Source organism: Struthio camelus, chromosome 19, assembly GCF_040807025.1.
Source record: "Struthio camelus isolate bStrCam1 chromosome 19, bStrCam1.hap1, whole genome shotgun sequence".
Classification (NCBI taxonomy): Eukaryota; Metazoa; Chordata; class Aves; order Struthioniformes; family Struthionidae; genus Struthio; species Struthio camelus.
The window spans coordinates 8460359-8483709 of NC_090960.1; positions in this window are offsets into that span (position 1 = coordinate 8460359).

The following is a 23351-nucleotide window of genomic DNA, read 5'->3' on the forward strand; positions in this document are numbered from 1 at the left end:
AAAAAAAAAAAAAAAAGGGCAAAAAAGCCTTACTTGAGCTCTAGCTGGCTGGTGGCTGGGAGAAGAGGAAGCAGGAATGAGTATTGATTAGCAGATGCTGTACGAGTTCTTAGGAAACTTGCAAAATTGTCTTAGTGCTCCCACAACATGCCCCAAGCCAGGAGCTCAAGCCACGTTACAAGCATTAATAACTTCACACCCCAAACTCATGGGGTGGGCAGAAATTAGCTTTGACTTCACACCCTAGACTCGTGGAGTGGGGAGAAATTAGCTTATCCCCACTTCTATAGTAACAGAAAGTGGTTCTTGTAAAAGCAGCGACATGTCCCAAGACGACGCATCGGAGCCTGAGGCTGCCCGAGCCCTACTCACGCCGCACCGTTCCTGTGCTCCCCTGGGGTGAACTCACTGCGAGCAGGACTGGAGAATGGGTCATGGTATCGCCCTGTGTGGCGAACTACAGTGGAGAAGAGCACAGAGACACAACTCCTTTGTGTCTAGGACAGACAATGTAGAACTTACACTACCTTGGCCAGAAATGGAACAGCAACGATGGGGAAAACTTTGACACAACCACATCTGCATCTTTCCCACTCCTGACCACCTTAAATAAAAGAAGTTCAGCCCATTCGAAGCCTAAACAAGATCTGACCAGCTGCCATAATCAGACATTTGTTTCCAATGCAGAAGCAGAGGCAAAGCCTTTGGAGCAGGATGGCCCAGCCTGGTTCACGCTCCTGCCATAAGCAGCCTGGTTTGGAGGGGCTGAGACTGTTCACCTGCAATTCACCCAGAGCATCTGCTTTTTTTGCTTCACAAACAGCAAGATGAAGGAGCAATCTCCTTTGCGGTGGGTCTAGCAGTATTTGTCAATTCAGAAAGACAACACACACACGCAGATCCTGACTTAAAAGGAGACAAAACTGTTAACACTTCAGAGCCTTTGCCCTAGATGATAACATGGAGTTTTAGATTGTGGGAAAAGGTTTTGTCAACCTCCAAGATCAGGACCCTGCTGTGACAAGTGTGTTGACTCGACAAAGTTGTTCGGGTTACATCAAATAACCAGAAGTGAGACTTCTCTAATCAAAACAGATTTGTGACCAAGGGCAATGATGCAGATACTTGGCAGGGACAGACATAACAAGGAAACTGTAGGGACTTGGCAGGGGTCAGGCAGCACGGTACACACTGCTTCTGGAGAGGAAACAGTTAAGAGAAACCACCAGCACCTCTGAGAGGCTTGTTTTAAGCTCCAGGAGTGATGGACACTGGAGACTCCGTGAGCCAGACAATTTCAGCACTAAGGGAAGAATAGCCAGAGGGAAACAATCTTCATTTTGTTTTATGAAAGAATTTGTAAGTTTGGTTCTTTTTAAACAAACCACCTCCAGAAATTAGTTCAGGCAACTTTTTCAGGTGGGGGGGGGGGAGGAAAGGACACAAACTTGATTCTAAGTCTTTCAAGTAGAATTTGAAAATGAAATTTTTGAGCTAATTAAAACAAGAGGTTATTTTTACAAAAATCTATTGCAGTCTTATTTCCCTTGTCAGTAGCTATGGCAAGATAGTTCATTTTATCTGCTTTTAAGATTGACATTCTTCAGCCAGTGTGGGCGTTTCAAGAGCTGCCGTTTGGTGCTCGTTCAGATTCCCCTCCCTGGGCATGTCCCTGCCACGCTGGTGAAACACCACGTAGCACAAACTCAAAATAAAGTACATCTGAAGAGGAAAGCCAGCTTTTGGCACCAGTGAAGGGATGTTGGTGAAAACCACCTCCCAACCCACAATGAAAGGTCCTTCCCAAGCCCTTGGAAGCTCCTTGTTTGCGCGTTTCCATCTTAATTTCCTCACTGACGGCACAAATATTTCAACTGCTCTGAACAACTCTAGTGCTCAGACCCTCTTTGCTGAGATGGCCCTAGAAACCAAGCAATTGAAGAGAACAAAGACTTCATTCTCATTCCTGAAAGGTCCCTATCCTCACTTGCACTTACTTGAGAGCAAGTGCCAAGTTTTTACCCGGCTGTGCCCAACCCTGGCCCAAGATGCTGCAGTGCCAACCTCACATCTGAGAGGGGCCGCTTGCACCAAGGGTCAGCGGAGCCCCCAGGCCTCCTGCACAGGCCACTGTGCAGGGCTCGCATGGGTTCGTTTCTGTAACATGGGGTCAAACAGGGACACTTCCAGCAAAACTTCCTTTCTTCCGTGGAGTCATTATTGATGTTACTATGGTTCCCATCTTCAGCTCAGACTTTAAAATTAAGGAGAGTTGCTGTGTGCTAATTAAGGGAATATTCCTATTGCAAACTCATAGCACAAGCGGATGCTGACTCTTCCCACACCCTGTTTTTATTTGTTCCATATATGTGGAGAGCTCTGCATGATGAGTTCTGATTTGTGCCACGCTGAGCCCTAAAGTTATTAACAGTTAAACTGGAACTAGTCAATAGACTTTTAAAATTAATTCAGCATTTAAATTTTTAAAAATGATTGAATGGCTTGCACAGCTTTTTCCCATTATCCGATTAGTTTTAAAAGTCAAAAGCCAGATTTGTTTTTTTCTATGAAGTCAGATTGTACAGTAACATATCCACAGTTGAGGGAATCAATACATTTTGAATGAATGAATTTCCCCTTAGTTGTGCTAGTTTATTTACTTCCTGCAAAATTCAGAGTGAATTTACTTTACTTGGTAGGTAGAAATTTGAGCTTTTTTTTTTTTTTTTTAAGGTGTATGCATAAGAACTACTGCATAAGAACCCTGCTGTTATGCAAAGTTGAGTCAATATAAAAGAAGGATTAAACATCATGTTTCATTATAAGCACAACTGCGCACACATGGGCTTATCACATACCGGTTTACAGTATTTAGCAAACCAGAAACGCATGCTAAACTGCTATAAACACAGTGATTATTCAGACAGTCACAGACAGAGCATCCACACAGGGAGTCAGATCTGAATACCTCCAGCACAATTATAACCCTGCCATTACGCTGGATGATTTCCAACCAGACAAACCAGAGTTCCCCAGCAAACAACATAGCCTTTGAGCATAAGATCTATAAGGCAATTTACATAGAAAATTAGGAGGTGTCAGAAAAGGCAGAACTAGACAAGTCTCAAGGATATTAATTCCTGCTCCCTTAGCCTTGAGCTTTCAGCATATCATTAATTTAAGATTGTTGATGTTGACTTTCGTCAACGCAGCGAAGAGGGAATATTTCACTCACGCCTTGCCCGCACTGGGTGAAGACAAAGCGATTGCAGAAACAGTTCGCATGTTCAGGTTAAAGCGCTTGAAGCCCATCTGTGCAAAGCCCCTCGCTCCAACAACAGACAGGACCAGGGAGGACTCCCAGCTCTGCCCTGCCTGCGGGGCTTTCCCCATCCCACATCATCTCTCCATCACAAACCTTAAACCACGCACATGAGGGAAAAGATGACAAATGACACTTAAGAGGTCTTAACTTCAGGAGATTCCCAGAACCAGTCTTTTCCTATTTTTCACCTCCTCTCAAGCTCCCCGGCCACAGCCTTAGGCACACGGGGGCAGTGGCCGTGATGACTTCGCTCTGGAGCATGCCTACTCGCTCCTGAACACCAAGAGTTGTTAATCATACAATAACCAGAGTTTGGTACACAGGGGTGTAGAGGACACACAGCACCCCGCCAATCTAGCCTACCATCTACAAATTTATGAGACATCAGCAAACAATTTGCTCTGGGCAAATGAAGCAGTAGTCAATTAATTTGCGGCCGGGTGCAGTTACATCAATAACAAAGTGGATAAGGGATGCAAACCAGTAGTGCCTGTTACAAGCAAATTAAACTGCCCGTTTAGGCAGAGCCACGTGCAGTAATGAACTGAGAGCCGTATCACTGAGTCATCAGAGCAGAGAATAGAGCTCCCTTTGGATGTTGTTACCAAGTTTTAGCTCTCCCTAGTCATTAAGGCTTTGCACAATGGTGGGACAGAAAAGGCCTTCCTGTCAGCTCATCTCAGGCAGATTTAACAAATACAGCTGTGAGCTGCTGAGCTGCTTCCCACAGGGCCTTGGGCATGAGCTGGGGTCTGGCCCTGGTCCAGGGAGTGGAGGCATCACCCACCACCAGTGTCCCGCAAGTGTTCACACACAGGCATGATGAGCGAGGGCTCATCTTCACCCACCAGGTGACTCGGGTTAGCAGAGGGCAGCTTGCACAGCAGAGCTGCCCCAGCAGGCCCAAGAGGTGCAAGCTCATCTTGCAGTGACACACAGGTGCCTCTTTCCCTCCATGGTGAACAGGAGCCCCTGCACATTTGTTTTTTCTTTTCTTTTTTCCCTAAGCAGTAAAGGTAAGCTCAGAGGGTCATTATGTCTTCCTGTGCGTCTGACACAGCAATTCACATCCCGATTTCCAGTTCTAGCCTTTTGGGCGTGACTGCAACATAAATAATACATGACTTGTTACCACTCCTGTTAATGCCTCTAATGTAGTAGCCCCTGAGAATTCAAATACATCAGACAAGTGACTCCATTTATAACCCAGGAACACAGACAGCATCTTTCCTCCTCCAAAGCTCCTCCCCAAGGCTAGCCTCTTCCACAGTGCAGGAAACGAGCCACGCTGGGGCTACAAGGATAGACTGAGAAGACTTGCTGCTCTCATCCACATATCCCACGCACCTTCCAAGTGTATGCTTGTGAGGCCCCCTCACACCCAGCTACCTACCATCCTCTTAACTACAACTCATTTTGGATTGCTATCCTTAATTATTCCACATTTGTGCATTGCTTGGCATAACGGGGCCCTAACTAGCCGAGATCTTGACGTTGCTGTAACAGGACCTGCTTCAGTGAGGTATGCACCAGGTAAGATGAATCTCTCCCCAGGATACAGGAATGATTTCCTTCACCTCTGGAGCGAAGCTGCCTTTGATGAAAGGGCAGCAGCTTCAAATTAAACCAGACAGCTATGCTAGGACTATGAGCCACATAACCGTGCACGTCTCTGCTGCAGGCAGTGCTGTTTGTAGTACCTTCACATTGAATTCACACCCTACCTCGTTAATAAGGCCTTTCGAGAGACAGGCCATGAATTTACATTAAATCAAACAAAAACCAAGACTAAAACTACTGAAAAGGAAGCACTCTTCTTCCTCCCAGAAGCCCAAACACATTTCAACTCAAACCAGAGGGAACAGGTGAGGGAGAAATACTGTATTATTTTGTTAGTATTTCCCCGCTTCTCAGAAGAAACCATAAGGAATAGCTCCAGATACTAATTTCTGTTATAAACTAAAGTGGTAGAGAAGAAGCCACCAGCCAACACCATTACAGACCAACAGAAGAGGGAGAGCCTTGGGAGACCACAGCCCAACTCCGCTGCCCAACAGCAGTTCTGGATCTGAATTTAACCTGTGTGCCAGCAGATCGGTTTGAGAAGGCAGCAGAGCTCTGGCTGAACCTTTGCTTCTAGCTTGCCAAACCAGCTGCCCCTGCAGTAAGGTCCTTTCTTCTCCCAAAGCTTTACTTTTACCTGTAGCCTTTTTATGAGCTTTGAGTTCCTGAAAGTGACAATTAAGGCTTAACTTTTCATACTCTTTTATCCTTAAAGAGCTGCACAACCAGAAAGTCCCTCACATCTGAGCAGGGCCAGGTCATCCCACGTTTAAGACAGGGAAACAGAGCTGTGTTTGCACAGCAGCTAACAGGCCCTGGTGAACTCGCACGTCCTTAATGCTAACCCTCCTGGCCAGCTTCCTGGGTTTGGCTTGCTGAGCAGCTACATGAAGAGGAAGCTGGACTGCTTTCAGCACTGTCTTGGAGCACCTGAAACGTTTTGGAAGGGCAGCCTTGACCACAGGCAGGTTGAAGCTGAGGCTGCCATCCTGTCCTTCCTTCTCTAACCACCGAGCAACACCTCCTTCCAGCCAAAAGATCCACGGCACAGCTATGGATCACAAAGCAGCCTGTTGGGCCCATCCACTGCACACTAAACGTTGCATATTAGCAGTCAACGAGACCTATGGTCATGCTAACTAGCCTGCCTGGCACTCCTGTGTAGCTCCCCAGCAAGTGTGGGGCTGCCCAACAACTCCTCCATTCCCTGTTGCAGTTGCAGGGCAGAGGTATTTTTAGTACAGCCAACGTTTTTAAACAAGGAATGGAAATGGCACTTGCACACTGATTTACTGGCAAATCTGTTGCACAATGCAGGGCTCTGCTGTTGCTACGCCACCTCTAACCAGAGGCAAAGAGCAGGAGTACCAGGAAGCAACACCCAAATGGATGAATCACAACTATAATCTGGGTGAATTTAGCTTCTGAGTTGCCAGAGCAACGTTCAACTTCAGAGATAAGACTTAGCAGCTGCGGTAAGCCCAGGTCTGCACACCGCAGCATCCAGGAAAGGCCCTAGCTCCCGGCAGTGACCTGAACGACAGCTGCATGCAATGACTCAGTTTCTCCACAGTGAGAAGTATGAGTCTCTAGCTCGAGCGAAATGAAGAATTAGGGCTGGCAAAAGGAAGGCTCACAGGTGAGAACAAGAGAGCAGGGACAAGAGAAAAGCAAGGCTGACTTGGACAGCACTGCAGGCAGCGGACACTCAGCCTAGAGCCCCATTCACTCTTTTGGTGATCACACCAGCTACACCTCCACAGCAGACCTATCGAGATGACAAGTCATGTTAGGTTTGCTCAGGTACAAGGCAGCGAGCAGTGACCGCAGGACAGGTTTCTGGAGGTCCTTGCTCTCTGCCGCTGCCGTAGGGTCACAAAATAAACCTTTCTCAGCCTGATGGGCGAAGGCAATTGCAGAGAGGCAACAAAGGACTACTGACACTCGGGTAACAATCTGCTCTAACTTAGAGATTAGGCTAGCTCCTAGAAGAGAAGGGCAAGCGCTATTTCACCTGGATGGGAAAGGGCATCAGAACCAAAGTGAAGACTCTTAGGCTCTCTTTACAATAATTAAATCTGAGCTTTCATTGTATCACCCTCAAGTGAGGCGAGCTAAACCCCTGCAGTTATACATTAAACAGTTTCTGCTTTGTAGGTTGTTTCAGAGCAATTTTGTGAGCATGCAACATTTGAGATAAGAGTACGTTTTAGTTTTCTTTACAAAATGCATGATATCATTTGGTTTCCAGGACATAAACATTTTTATTTCTAAATACTTTAACTACAGATAAGCAGTTTCCAGAATTCATTATTCCCACAAGCTTTTCTGACAGTAAACGTAGCTAGTGACTGTTCAAACTGGAAAAGTCCTTTGCATGAGGCAGAGACAAGACATTCAAGGATCTGCTCAGCTTTAAATAGGGACACTTTAAAGGGCAGTGGCAGCTTCCAGAGCACTTCAAACACTTGACCAAGTCTCAACATCTCTGCAAATTTGGAAACTTGTATTTTAAGGATCTCTGAATTGGCTACAGTAGACAAATGACTTGCAGCTGGAATAAGCTCTCCCAGGGTGGACCTGAACAAGTCTCTACTGTGCCCTTGCATAGGTACAGGACAGGCTGCTGGAGGCATTTTTCACCTCCGCTCACTCACAAGCAACATAAAGTGAGTTCCCCAAAACCCTCTTCCACTGTGCTGGCAGTTTAGCTCCAGCTCCTCAGGAAATTTCCTGCTCCCAGATAGCCGTGTCCGCACCACGGACTGGGACCCCGAGGCTTGCAGATTCACCCCATGCATCAGGTCATGTCCGCTCACCAAACTCGGCGCAGACCCGTTCCCCGGCCACACAGACATGCACTGCCCTGCTGTCTGGGGGAAGCTGGAAGGGGAAAGCTCCGGTGTCTCTTTTGTGCAAAATCAAACCACTCACCCAGCAAAATTCATCCAGTGCTTGGCATTTCTCAATGTAAGACAAGCTTAAGAGATTGCCTCTGCCTCGGTCTAGTAGAGCCTCAGACTGGGAAGAGATGCTGTCGTTGCTTTCTCCTCCCAGAGGTCCGACAGGCAGAGGGACTCTTGCACGCCCTTGGCCTGAGAAAGGGAGGCAGGCTCTAGGGTTCATAGTGCATCCCTGCCAGAGCTGCCAGGGCTCTCTTTACATGCACAGTCTAACAGGTCAACATCCCAGCAGACAAATTTGCAATTGCACAGTCCACCACAGACCAGCACTCTCCCAGAGCACAAGCCAGAAGAAACGCGTCAGCATGGCAGGAGCCACACAGTAGCTTTGCAGTCATCAAAAAGTCAAACTCTTCCGCTTTAACCATGCTTACTGAGGCTGGAGAAGGCATACCATTAAAGACAATCCAGCTGCCCTGAAAGTTTCATCCGATCCTTTTTTTTTTTTTTTTGGGGGGGGGGGGGGGAAGAGGGCAGGACACAATATAAAAGGAAGAGGGATGGATTCCCCCTTATTGTTCCCTGCTCAGTACTAAGGCTTTGACTCCATTATAGAAGACCTCTTTCTCAATGGCACACAAGGAAATCTCAAAGAGAACAAACAATTTAAATGGACTGGGTTTTATTTCCAAAGAGCAGAAGAATTCCTATTTGTTCTTGGGATTGCAATTTTCTCCCCATGCTGCAGAGGGTATGAACAAATGAGCGGGGAATGAAAGGGATTAGTGCATGAATGGGACCTGGGCTCCCAGCTGCAGGAGGAATGGGGGAAGCAAGTCACAATGCAAGAGACTGACAGAGCGAGATAACCGTATGGCTGGTGTTTAGCATTACAGACACTCAGGGCTCCCAGGACCCCTGTTCAAATGGAGATGAATTAACAGGAATCTCTGAAAGGATTCACTTGAGGAGAAACCAAACAAAGAGAAAGGTAGGAAGGGTTTAAAGTTTAGACCAACCACATATTGCACAGAAAGGGCTGGCTTTGCAGAAGCACTGAACTCCTGACTGCTGACACCATTCCGTTCCCACCAGCTTTCATGGATGCTTTTATCCTCCATTAGAGATGGACCCACATTACTGGAGCTTCCTCCCAAAGTCTTAAAAGCTACAGAAAGCCAAAAAGGCATTGGGTGTTTACTGAAGTTTTTATACCAAGTTTTTTGCTCATTTAAAACCTACTGGCTCTAACCTAGCTGGATAAGGGAGACATAGCCCTGTGGAAATGAGAGGAGCTGCATACGAGCACAAATTAAATAGCTATTTTCAAGCTATTTCAAGTCAAGTCCAGCATCAAGGGATTAAAGGCAAATGTTAGGATTAGTTTTCAGCTTGATGAGCGAGCTGGTCCGATTCACATGGCAGTCAGTCCCTGGTGCTGACGGCTGGGAGGCAGCAGAAACATGAACCAGAAGGCAGCAGAAGCACAGGACATGCCCTCTTAGGCAATTTTACAAAGATCTCAAGCTGACTATAAAACTTCATTTTTAGTCCTACAAGCACTTACAAAAGAGAAACGGAGAAGACTCTGCAGGTCCCTGGCAATCTCCAAGATCGAGATCCCAGTCACAGCTGAGAGAGTTTTACTCCACCACTTTGTGTCCAGCTGCTCGTCTTTCAGAAACAGTGATATACAGAGGCTCCCTGCACGTCTGTCACCAGACAACAAAGGGGAGGTCTCTACAGCCCTTCATCCTTTCCCATGACACTATTTCACATGCAGAGCCAGTCACAGCCTCCTGCTGTCCAGGACCGCCACATCCCCTGAGCACTCATTGCACTGGATCTCTGATGGCCTCTACTGTCCCTGCCATGCCAATTGCCCCGAACAAGGGCTCTATGGTTTCTTCCACGAGAGGCATACGAACCCTTCAAAGTGCTCTACAGCCTAGGGCAGAATCAGTGGCTGTGATCGCCACCAGAAGAGTAGCCAGCCAAACCAGCCTGCGGATCTAAATAGCTCAGAGAGACACTGCCTCAAGCTGGCGCTGGGTGAAAAACAGCAAGTGAGAGAAGAGCTAGAGAAAGGAGAGGACTGAGTAAAGCTGAGCATGATATGTAGGCTAGCCCTTGCTCCAGCAACAGGCTTTCACAGATAAGAAGCTTCCCTAGCATGGCACCACCTCACCCCTTGCTCTCGAAGCCCCAGGAAATGGTGAGATTGTTGCTTTGGCTCCCCAATACTTGAGAACGATGGGACCCACGAAAGCAGCATTAAAGCCATCACTGTTTATTTGGGTGGGGGAAAGCAAGAAACACTCCTGTCTGCTTTAGGGTTAGCAGTTACCCATCTCTCACTGCTATGATGCATGGCTTAATTTAAAAGCAAGTTTAATTTGCAGACTAATTATAATAGTACCTGACTGGATGAGCTTGCAATACATTACCCGGATGTGAAATTGCACAGCAATTACAAGGCTGTACATTGAGCATGGACACGTTAGCAGAGAGGTGTTGCCTAATGGGGAGCGATGCTGGGGAATGGTAGGCTAAGGCCAGCAGAAGTTGTTCACACTGCAAAGCAAGTCAGGGAGGAGAACAGAAAAGAACACAGAAAGAGATCAAAGCACTTAGCGCCATTCAAATCAGTCTCCAGGAATAACACGCAGAAGCGATGCAGGATTTTCAGGGACCAACAAATTACGATGGAACCTCCTGAAATTAATTGCAGCCAGCCCTGGGAGAGCCGTTTGAGAGAGCAGATCACAGAGAGATTAGCCACTGGCCACAGATAGCCCCAGCCTCTCTAGCTTAGCGAGGAAGCAATAGGGATAGATTTCAAGGGGATTAACCTTCAATCCACAATAAACCTGCAACAGATGACTGCTTTCTGGGTGCCACAAGCCTGGGTTTCTGGAGCATCAGATTTCAGACTTCAGCCACGGACAGCCTGGTCCTGTGACAGCTCTTCCCTTACATCTTTTGACGAATGACCCTACCAAGCTGCTGATCTCTGGGCCTGCCACTGACTCTGCTGCCCTGGGATCTCAGGGTACACAAGCAAAAGATTCCCCAATTTTCTCATCCCCAGCCAGGATGGGCAGATGACAGCTGATTTTTCTTACGAACAGTAACTCCCAATGCATCTTCCACCCTCACCAGGGAAAGTCTTAGCCAGCCCATTTCGTTCACAACGGCTGCCCCAGGCAGTACCTTTCTGAGGGCAGAGCTAACAAAGTCAGTGATCAGTAAGTATCTATCCTAAATGTGACTCACACCATTCCCATCCTTTACAGAAATTCTTTTTCACTTGCTTGCTTTTAGATGGCAGCAGCTTTGCTGCTCAGCAGTGCCAGGCACTGGCTCCAGTATTGTTTGGGACTGAGTTTTTGAGGAGGCAGATTTCTGATTTAGTTCTTAAAGGCAGTGAAGTTGGAGCTTCAGATGCTCAGTGCAGGGCAGTGGGGCAGCCAAGACTGAACATTGCTTTAGAATAGTGGGTCCAGGTATGTTTTCTTCTCCATCCCAGGATGAACTTCAAAAGATAAGCTTAAAAGTCATTCTTCACCACAGCAAGGCTGAAGCCTGTGTAGTAACTGCAAGCGATGTGCTTCGAGGTACTGCTGGGGCAGCTTCTATGCCTAGAGCAGGGGAGTCGCTGTCATGACCCACCCGAGATGTCCGATTAGCCAACTCTCGCCCCAAAGAGCGCCGCCCTGGCTGCCAGGCACTGATGGCAAGCAAAGCACTAGCACCACCGAGGCGTGGAGAGGCAGAGGAAAGACCTTTCATCCTCTAGGAGACAGTCCCCAAAAAAGCAAGTGGCATTGCCAAGGCTGGCTGAGGAACAGTGGCAACAGAAGCAGCATGATCCTGCAGACTTGGAGCAAGCAGGGAGATAGCAGAACACTTCGCTCCAACGCTACCAACACTTTGCCACAGGAGTTGGCATTCATTACCCCAATCAAAGCCCCAGGAACAGATGAAAGAGTGTTGGACAGGAGCTGTGAATGCTACAGATTAAACACTAATCCAGGGCTCAAGTTATAAGAGAAGCAGTCAAACCAGGCTCCAGTCTGTGCCCAAGGGCCAGGACCTCAATTAGAGCAACGCCCTGTTCAACAGGAGATGTGGATCCTGTTCTAATTTATGGCATACTCCCTCACCACAGCCTGCCTATGGGTTGCCGCTCAGCAACACAAAGGTCTGTTAGTGCCACTTTATCTGGACTGAGCCCTGGGGCTTCCGAGAGAAGATGCTTTTACCTTACAGCTTGTGCCAGACGCATTTGCACCCAGCCAGCTCTCAACCAAGATAAGCAGGGAGCTGCCTGGGGATAGCTGGGAGCACTCAGCACCCTGCGCACCCCAGTGCAGCAGGTTCACAGGCACAGCAGTGTGGCAGCGTCCTTCTCCAGGACAAAAAAAACCAGATCAAAGTCCTGCAGTGACTGCGGCCCACACCTGTGGGATTTCCTCCTCCCCTGTAGCTCCCAAATCGAGCTTTTCAGCAGCAGCAGGGCCCACAGACACACAGGGCACCCACCATAACAAGCATTTGCCATCTGCACAGCCGCTCTACAGGGCCAAGGCTCCCAACTTCCCCTTAACCACTTAGGTCCCTTTTCCAGCAAATCAGTGAGAGCCCCAGCAGCAGCAGAGCCCACCACAGGTGACAAAGGAGGGATATCTTCCAAGGAAAGAATTAGAGTGCCCTTATCTACAACACGAAAAAAAATCAGGAGATTTAGAAAGCTGAATTAATATTTATGATCCCTGATTATCTGCATTATCAGGAAACTAGAATGGGGCCAAAGTGGGCAAAGGGTTACTGTTCCTTCTTAGCTAATTAGCAAGTCCTTCATTAGCCTTGTGTGAATAGTCACGTAATTGAGGGCCGAGATTATTCCTACCAGCAGCAGTGGCTGTGGCCCCATCAAAACATGGCATGCACCACAAGCAAGGTTTGGAAGGACTGAAGGCAGGAGAAATGTTCATTCTTTACCAGAAAGGAAAAAAAAAGTTTAATCAGGATGAAAAGACAGCAAAAACTGTTCCAGAGCCCCTGGGGAAACAGGGCCAGTTATGAAACCTGACCAGGATTTAGCAGACAGCTGCTGGGAAACCTGTCAATTTGAATGAAGAAAGAGCATTAGATTGGAGAATCATCAGTGATACAAGCAAGAAGAGCTTTCTGCGCTCTGCATCTGAAGTCAATAGCAGCATCTGTAGCACTTATTTCTTAGCAACATCTTGCTGTGCAGCTGGAGCAATGAGCTGATAACCCGAGGGATCACAAGCGACGACCAGCAGTCAAGCCTTGCTCTCCACCCCACACAGCAGCAGGGCTCTCTGCAGGGTAGTTTCAGCCTCATCCTGCTGCAGTGGGGCCACCCATGACTCTGTCCGAGTTCCTTCATTCTTTAACACCTCACACACTGGCTAGCTGTGTTTTGGCTTTCAGTCATGCATAGGATTTGATGTGTAGGATTGGGACGATCACGCACACATCACTTATTCTGTGCAGCAGCACAAAGATGCAGGAAGGTCTGTCTGGCAAAAGGGACAGGTTTAATTAAGAACAAGGCAAACCATCCCCCAAGCAAGAGAGCAGCTACCAAGGGAAACCATCCAAACTCACCTCCCATCACACACACAGCTCAATTAAACAAGGATTCTCCCTCAAAGGCACAATCACATTCCTGGAGCCATGGGATAGCCAAGAGGAGAAGAAACAAGCTGCTTGCAGCCCCATGGGGGCTGTGTCAGCAGGCTCACATTTCCAACCCCAGAGAAAGCCACTCCATTTTCTTGCAAATGGGACTCATCAAGAGCAAGGCTTTCCTGAATGTTTCCCATCCCCGAGTGGTGCCATACCCCACTAGCATATCACCCCATTTGCATCCATAAGTACACATGCTCCGCTCCATGCTCGGACCTGGAATCCCTCCAACACTGTGATGCAATAGGGGAAGCAGGGTTTAGGTGGAAATCACATTGCTCTCTGCATGCTCCCCTCTGAAACCCACTGTGTCCTCGGAGCTCGCAACAGGAGATCTGCTTGATTACACACCTTTCATCTCCATTTCATAAAAGGGAATGCAAGAACTTTTTCATTTTATCTGGTCTTCTAGGGCTGGTGCTCTATTTCTCTTGACTCCAGTAGGCACACCCACTGGCAGTTTCTCCATCTGCAGGTATGTCATTTAAATGGGATTATGCCAGTAGCAAGGATCATGCTATTCCTATTCTGTAGCTATGCATTGGAAGTGGATGCAAACCGATTTAACTTCGAATTCTGACTTTCTTCAGATCTGTCAGTACAGATCCTTTGGCTTCAGTGAAACTGCTGGGTGCAGCTGAAGGCTGGAAATAGCATAGAGCACTCTGGAGCTATCAGCAGCGCATGAATAATCCAGATAAAATACCCTTTTAATGCCAACAGCAGTGGTAGAAGTGAAAGAATGAAGCCACCAGAAGTAATTTTTCTGCTCATGCCTGAAACACAGCACACCGTGCACCCACCACCTCTGGCTAGCTCGGGGCTAGGGAAGACTACATCTGCCGCTGGCTCAAACACAATCTGGGCACTGGAGTTGGTAGAGGCTGGTTCCAAAGGAGGACCACTAGGCCACCTAATCACACGGTTGATATATCATGGCCCACAGGAACAGGATGGCCAGATGTCCAAGGCTGACCAGGAGCCCAAACCTCAGAGCCTGTAGCCCAGCAGTTCAGTGTCCTCATGCTAATCTAGGAGCCCCTTTCCTGTGTTCCAGTGCAGGGAAACTCCTCCTCTCCCCACCTGAGTACTCTAACAAATATCACCTTGTCAGCCCTCTGCCAACTGGTTTAGTTAAGGTATAAGGAGAGTTTGGCCAATTCACGCCATCTCATCAAGAGACGAAATTCCCCCTTTGGGGTGGAAGTTATTAGCCGACTGCACAGTATTTCTATCTTGAATTGGTCTGATTTTATCCTTTCAGTCAGGCTCTCATTGTGCCTTTTTTTGCAAGATTAAAGAGCTCTCTGCTATCTGGAAAACTACTTACAGTGTAATGAAGTCACCCAGCCCTTCATTTGATAAGGACTAAATAGATCAAGTTCTCGCATTCCCTCCCTCCGAGGCATTTCCCAAGCCTTTCTACATGCCTTCCAAGTTCTCAATATCCTTTTAAAAACCTTGATACTAAAGCTGTACGAGTAATTTTAGTATATCTGGTCTCACCACAGCCCTAAATAATAGAGATCACCTCCCTGCCCTTACTCCTTTCTCTCCTATTTCCTGTATGTCCAAGGCTCACATTATCCCATGTTAATCGGCTCTCAGACCTGGAGTCACGCTACTGCCTTGGCCATCTGAAGCACATTGCTCAGCTTTTTCCACGGAGTAGCCTCTGGGAGCCACCCTGCCACTCAAAATGGCTGCGACAACCTCAGTCCTTCCCGGGAGCAGGAGCTCGGTTTACACCTGCAACACAGCACAGACCATCACCCACAGCATGCGGTGATGCTCTCCCACCACGCCACCCATCTCCAGCTTGCAGGATCGCAGCACGATGACACGGCTGGGCTGAGGCTCCCTGCACCAGGTTGTGAGCACTGGCTTCACAAAGGCCAGCCATTCGCAAGGCCCAAGTCCATTACACTCAACTTTTCATTGAGCCTGTAACGGAGGTAGGTCCATCCTACTGTTGCCCAAGACCTGCAGATCCCCTCACCCTCTGTTACCTTTTCCCCTTCCCACAGGGCAGCCAGAGGCAGCGAGACAACCCTCCCCATCGCCTATACAGACACCTTTATTTCATCCATTCAATAGCAGTGCTGCACATTGCTACTATCAGCCCACCGCAGGCATCCTATCAGAGCATTTCACGCGAACAGAAGGGTTTCATATCCAGGGTTACCTCTGGATGTGTAGGTACAGCAATAGGGCTTTAATCTCGACCGTTCCCCCTCAGACCCCACTGCATGCAGCTAGGCTGGCTGGATTATCCCTGACCGACCTTCCAGCTGTTCTCCAACAAAACTTGCTCCTTCCCCATGCTGTCTCCTGTACACAGGGGAGTTTGCTAGCAAGCATTTCAGAGTCAGTTCAGGTAGAGGCATAGATTCAATCTCATTTTAGGAGTGCACTGGCGAAAGAGTAGTCTCTCTAGATGCATTAGGATAAAGTTACACCTGGCTCAAGTTGATGCAGTGCAGCCAATTTTGCTGGAACAGCTTCTTGCTTAAATCTACCCATCCCTGTAGCTATTGACAGCTCTCAGCAACAGCCGAAACTCCTGGAAGAAGGAAAATGAGGCTCTGAGTGGGAAGAAACACTTCCATTCGCCTCAGTGGCATTGCCCTCTACTATTTCCAAGGCTTATTCGGAGCACTCCTGCACAAGAATTACATCCCTCCCAGCCCATTCCAAACACACCTCTTAGCTGGACATGAAAAGATTTATGAATGCCACACCTCATCGCTCCCAACTAAATAAGTGGTGTATATGCAGCTACACAGTGACATGAGCTACTCCGAAACCATCTCTGAGACAAAGCACAGGTGTCCCGAGGTGCGCATTGAGGGGTGCACCAAATTGTGCTTGCTAACACACATACATGAAGCAGCAGCTGGCATGGGAGCCAAACAAAACACTCAAAGGATCAAACAAGGCTGCAGAGAGTCCATTTCCATCACATCATCTATTCCCCATTATAGATGATGCACAGTGAAGTCACTTCACTTTAATCAGAGACAGAAATATAGATACCTTTTCCTTCTGCAAGGCATCTTGGCTACACCTTTCACGCTGAAGTCTCAGGCCTCGTGTTCAAGGGAAACCGAAGCACCCCTGCTCATGATAGCTCTGCCGTTTGCTGGCCTCCAAAAATTGTTTGGGAACAAGTGCTGCTGCTGCAGTTCCCCAAGACAGACGCACTGGTCAACTGCTATTGTAAAGCTCAACAAACCAGGATGATCAAGAGCAGCAGGAGGACCAACTGCCCTGTGCAGCAGCTAGAAACTCCCCTGGCTGTCCCTAGTTCCCAATGTGGGAGCTGGCTATGAATTTCTTTCAATTTTTAAAGAGTAAGTCTATGGAAGTGAAAAAGAAAGAAAAAACCACTTGGTCATTTGTGTGGGATTACAGCTGGCAGAGCAGCCGCCAGCCCCCTGAGCTCTGGGACAGGCAGGGCAGGCACAGCGGATCCACAGTGCAGACTCCAGCCCTCGTAGGCAGGTGATCTGGATGCCCCAGCATTACAGCACATAATGCATCTCCAGCAAACGCTAACAAGTCTGCTACCAATGTATTTTTAGGGGACTAAAAAAGGCAAAAAAAAAAAAACAGAATCCACTCAAAACAAAAATAGCTTTGTTGGGTTGGGTGAAAATTACTCTATCCTCTAGCATAAAGCCTAGAGTAAAAAGTAGATAACTGGATTGACAGGCAGGCCTCAGACTTATAAGTGACTGGCAGAGAAATAACAGCCCTTTGCAGTTGAGTGTTTCCTTCCATCACTTACATTTCTGCACAAAAACGGCTGTGTACCTCTTTCACAAATCTGCCTTTTTAGTCCAAATGGAATCCAATCATATATAATTCTTCTCTTAGGTGCGCATAGTATTTTAATGTTATAAGTTTGAAACAAGAGAATTAGAGTCATGAAGTGGCCTTGATGTGGACTCCATTCAACTTCTAATGTAAGTACCACCATTTGGTTGGAAAGCGGCCTTTAGTCAAGGTCAGCCCTGTACAAGGGCGGCGAGAAGTCAGACAGAGCCCTGGAAACCCAGTTAAAGGTCCCCGTGGGATGGCAGGGCTCACCTTCCATTGTATGGGACCCCAGGAAAAGTGGGGCAGTCAGGACCTCCAAAGTCAGATCACGGACCCTTCCTATGTGAGGCTCAGGGTGTCACAGCAGCCCTGGCACCACTAGACTCCCAGCTCAGTTCCTGAAGCTCTGTAGCCAGGGATCCCAAGGGGCTGCCAGTGTTATATTGCCACAGAACCCCCCCAGCACTCATGAGTTGCTCAGGAGCGAGGGCTGAGTACGCAACAGCAAGTAGCGGTGTGAAAACTGCAGAGGCAAAGCTGCCAACAGCCAATGATACAAAGGAAGGGCAAGAAGGACACTATTCGACTGATGACTTGTATGAAGCCTCATGGCACCTGCCCCCTCAGGGCAGAGCACGTCAGGCTCTCAGACCCATCCCACAAGCTTTCTGCCAGCAGAGGTGGGCTAGCTTGCAAAAGCAGCCCCATTTTCAAACAGCCCAAGGCATAACTGCAACCAACACTACTTCCCGCTCCTCTCCCATGCCACCTACTTTGTGCCAGATGCTGGCTGGAGACTTATCCCTTCCCTTCCCCTACCCCATCGAGTAACCTTGTCTGCAATTTGCTTCCCACAAGCAAAAAGCAAAGGAAGCAATATCTTCTTAGCTATGCTACCAGAGCAAACAAGTCAACAGACTGTCACGCTGTAATTGAGGTTGTCTCCACCAGTCACCATCAACATCCTGTAGACAGGGCCTGTGTGTTCACAGGGCTGATTTGTTTGTTGGAGCTATTACAGTATCTTCATTATTCTAACCCCTTTCCGTAATACTTCAATAAAACCTAAGAGCCCAGAAGAGCACACTTTGTTAGTGCTCCAACTAATCAATGCAAAGACTTGCTTCAAAACACAGGCAGCAACACAGAAGAGGAGAGTTTAGTAGTCTCAAGAGATGCTGATTTAGATACTGAGCAATTTTTTTTGCCCTCCTTTAGTGCCTTTAATTGCCTACTGCTTTGAGACCCGGGGCGGCTATTGACCTAGCCTTACAAGCAACACTGCATGATTTGTTAATCCCATTTGGTTTTTAACACCCATGGTGCCCAGAACAGGTGAGGAACAGCCTAGAGCAACTTCGCAAGCTAATGAGACACTGAAGAATAGATCCTTGATCTCCCAGTTCCTTGCCTTCAACAACAACATTTCCTCCTTCCCAGGCCCCACTGTGAGCTGCCGAAAGACCCCCTCGAGTCCTGACTCACACTCGCAGGTCTCTGACCAAAAGGCATATCCCCACCAGACAGCTCCTCTCATGGAAAGCTCAGCAACAAGCAGCAGGTTTCTGAGTGCTTCTCCAGACCAACGCACAGGGAAAATATTTCAAAGCACTCAGTGAGGGCAGACAGACTGTGGAGAAGTTATCAAATTTGAACAAGGTGCATGATCTACAGCCTTGAAGTCTGGAACCCAAAATATCAAGGCTTCTTTACTCCAAGGCTGACATCCCAGGGTAAAACTTCAATCTGCTCAAGCAAACTGCAGCCAGGATGCCAAGGCGAATGGTAGAAGCGAGAAAGACTCCAGTTGTTCTCTCCAGACAGAAATAATTCAGCATTTCTCCTAGCCCAGTGCAGTGCATCAATGTAGTAAGAAAGAAGTCCAACTATTTTAATCAATTTTGCTGGATTTTGTTCATGGCTCCCTCGGCTAGTCACACAGATAATTAGCAATATGCAGGTTCCAGTAAATTATTTCAGAAAAAATACCTGGAGTACTAACAGACTCTAGCTCTAGAAACAAATGCATATAGTGGTGGTTGAAGACTTAGGTTCAGGTCATATCCTTCTGCTAAATCATTACACAGGGCCTCAGCTAGCTCATTTTATGCAAGTCAGTACGGTGATATTTTATCGTGTTATCCTGCCACAGAGCAGAGCCCAAACAATTGGGCTGTAGCCTGCAGATGGTCAGGCTGAGAAGATTTCTACAACAAAATTACCAGAAGAGAGAAAGCAGAATTTAGGCTTTCCTGTTTCCCCAACCATCAGAACATAACAGTAGACTAGTGAATCACAGCACACATCGGTTATTTGGCAGTACTAACCACTTAATGCTCAAAGTCAAGTTCTCAAAAACACTAGCTTTATCTTAAAAGCGTCACGTGTCAGGGCTGGATTCGGGTGGCATAAGGACAACAGAGGTTTAGCCCAGAAAGGGTCCCCCAAAATCTCCTCGTCGGCCACAAGATTCTTCCCAATGCTCTGTGACAAAACGTGTACGACAGGCCAAAACCCACAGCTGTAACATGCTACCAGAGGTGTCAAAAGTGTCCTACAACTCCAGAGAGTTTGGCAGAAAGCCCAGCCCAAGCCTAGAGCGCAGACTAGTCCCACACCCCACAGAGATACTATAACATCCGACATTATTATCTGCTTTCTATATGAAATCAAGTACTTCAAGGTATATTTAAGGTCTGTCAAATTCTGTTTAAAGTGATTGCCAAGCCTTCCCTTCATATATCCTACTATAAGCAGTTTAAAAATGTCTCTACAACCTAGGAGTTAAATATGTTTCTTTATATGTTTCTAAATATGTTTCTTGAGATACTTTCCCGCTTGCTGAGAAACATATTTAAAGTATAGTAGTTAGACAGTTGTATGCTGAGCTACTGCTAACCCATGACAACTGAGTTGTTGCACAGAGATGTGAACATAGAGTTAAGCGATTGTGGTAACACCATATGTAATCTCAACTCACGTAAGAATTCAAGCAGTAGCCTGCTCACAGAGCTCAAAACATCCATTTCTGTCCCAGATTACACAGAGCATTTGAGCCCAAAATCTTGTGGTACAAGGACGCGCTTCACAGGTTGCAACAAAGTTGAAGCTGACAGAGCACGTTACCCATCTCAGACACCCTGTTTTCCAAACATCACCATCTATCAGAGTATAGATAAAGTCTGAACCACAAACAGCTGAGGCACAGCTGGTTTCTGCAGAGTTACTAAGATATTTCCAAACACTGTCTCAGGTGTTGTAGGGTTTGTTAAACAAAGGGATTAAAGGAGGCAGCTGTACCTGGCAGTGCAGCTTAGCTTGAGTATACAGCAGGCAGCTTGCAATTCCCACCTGGGTCTGCCTTGCACATTACACAAAACCAGAAAGCAATCTCAAGTCCACGCTTCACACTATTTTCTCCTAAAATACTATTTGCCTATTTACACAAAGTTCCTCCAAGAGTTAACTGCAAAGGACCTGTGATTACAAGGACTGCACAAACATAACTTGGATATAGTGTGTGTGGGGGGGGGGAAGCTGGAAAGGGATCATGAGTCAAAACCTGCTGGCCCCAGAGTGCCTCTGCTCCAGCTTGCACAGAGCACCCAGGCTGCTCTCACTAGATGGCAACACGAGACCTAGCAACTAGCTGCTGCTCAGAGGTGTCCATCTCACACCTTCAGCCCTAATAGCCCTTTTACAATTTATAGTTTCAAAATTAAAAACAACAAACACAAAACAACTACAGTTTACCTTTTCTGCGAGCACGTCGGGCCAACCCATGCTCCTGGAAGATCTCACGGCACTGGCACATTCAGCGTTTCATCTCTCCAGATGAATTGGAGAAGCTTTCCCATGGGGCGAGGAGCACCCCTGGGGGAGCAGCCCCGGTGCCAGCTCCCCCAGCCCCTCGCTGGCTGGGCACCAGGGTGGTGAGCTGGGGCTCTGGTGCCACAGGCCTGAGCTCTCTCTCCCTGGCCTCACGCCTAGCTACGTTGCAGCCCAAAAGCCTCACCAGAGCAACCCCTCACTTAGAGTCCTCTTTTTTTCACCACGCAATTGCCTCCTCACGGCAGCCAAACTCTTTCACCCACCATTTTTAGCTCAAAGGAGAACATTTTAAACTCTTCCATCTTTTCACAACACTGCCACAGAGAGGCTTGAAATGCTGTAAAAGCCCCATCCAGCACAGGCCATTAGCCATTTTTACACTTTTCTGCCATGCACAGCTTCTCCACAGAGGATTCACTAAGGTCCCAAGTAAGGTAAGGAGGAAAAAAAAAAAATCCCCCACTCAAGGAAAAGAGCTGCACCACAGTCCTAGTTTTGAGGTAGCTATAATAAACACCTCCCATCAGAAATTCAAACTTGGAAACAGAAAAATATCTTGCTAGAGGTAGGGAGAGGAAAAAAAACACCCTCTCCTTCCTTCCCTCTCTCCCTCCCATCTCACTCTTCATTTGTAAGGCACAAGAAGAAAGCACAGCCCCACCGGGCTCACCTGCACCCAGCTGCTGAGACTTGGCCAATTAGGGGTTGTTAAGAGGCTCCAGCTGGGGAGAGCAGGAGTCCCCTAGGGACAAGGCCGTGTTGGTGCCCCTGGGGGGAGGAACAAGACCTCCTGTGACAGCTACAAATCTTAGTATTGAGCAGAAACGTACACTGAAATTAATCTTGACATTTCTAGGTCTTGCAATCACAGCGAGTGACAAAAGCAAATTCTGGATCAGAGTATTTGCTGCAGCAATTTAAACGTTTCTATTTTAAGGGACGACTGAGTTAAACAAAGGGGTGACAGCCTGTAAGTTGAAAGCAACAGTATGTGGTGTTCTAGGATTATGTTAAAATCAAGCAGGCAGAATGTCCTCCAAAATACATATTTTTAGTAAATCAAGGAGGGAAAGTGCTGCAGCTTTCCACAATCTCTGTGTTCAGTCACTGGCTTCGCTCCTTTAGGTTGAAATGACTAAACCACGGCTCCTGGGGGGTTGGTGGGCTGCGGCCTGGTGGGGGCTGGCCCTGGGAGGTGGCACCCAGAGCCCTCGCTTGGTGGGTGCTGCCACATGGGAAGCCCCCCTCGCCCATCCTAATGGGGCCAGGAGATGCCCTGGGGCCCTCTGCTGAGCTGTGTGCCCCCTGCCGCAAGCCCTCCTCCCCCATGACCTGCCCCCAGGTACTGGGGACTAGCAACAACGAGCAAAATAACTTCACCGTCCTGCAGGAGGTGTAAGGGTCAGTTCATTGAGGGGGAAATAATAAGGTAGGAAGTGAAAATTAAGCCATTCAGCGGAAAATATAGAGGAACGGTTTTTGCATTCATTCCCCTATGCTGGCATTTTGTCCAAGTACTATTATGGAGAAACTGCAGGGGGAACCAAGGACTTTGGTGGGGAATTTTCTTACTTGAGGGTAACTGACTCTTGCGAGCTATCCCACAGCAACCAGACGCAGGCTTGAGGTGAAACTTGAACCTTTGGTGAGCCTCCCTGCCAGGTTAGTTCATGCACTCCCTCAGTAGCAAATACAGCTTCGTCAGCCAGGTTTCTAGTTTTACAGCCTGGCTGCACGCTCAGCGAAACCGTGCTGCAAGGACACCCCGCTGGCCTCCGTTTACGGCCAAATCAGAAGAAACAGTGACACCTGCCGAAGAGAGAAACCACTTTCCCATGGCACCAGAGCCTGTTCTCAGGGGGCTGGAGCACAAAAAGTGCCCAAATTTGCCCCGGTTCAGGTGTGAACCAGGCACAGCTGCAGCTGGTGGCTCTGAAACAGTCAGCGAAAGAGCTCAGCAAATCTTGCTGTTGGCAGCTTTAAAATAAATCCACAAGCAAGGCTTGTGATTTCAGCAGTTTGGCACGGTTTCAGTTTTATCGGCCTTTGCCCCCTTTGCTTGAATCTTCATTATTAAGTACAAGACGTCAGCCCATCTGTGTGCAGGCGTGCTGAGGTACGGCCAGGTTATACGTGGGGCTAGCTGATTACTTCTGAATCAACATCCTCTCTGTAGGTTGTCAAAA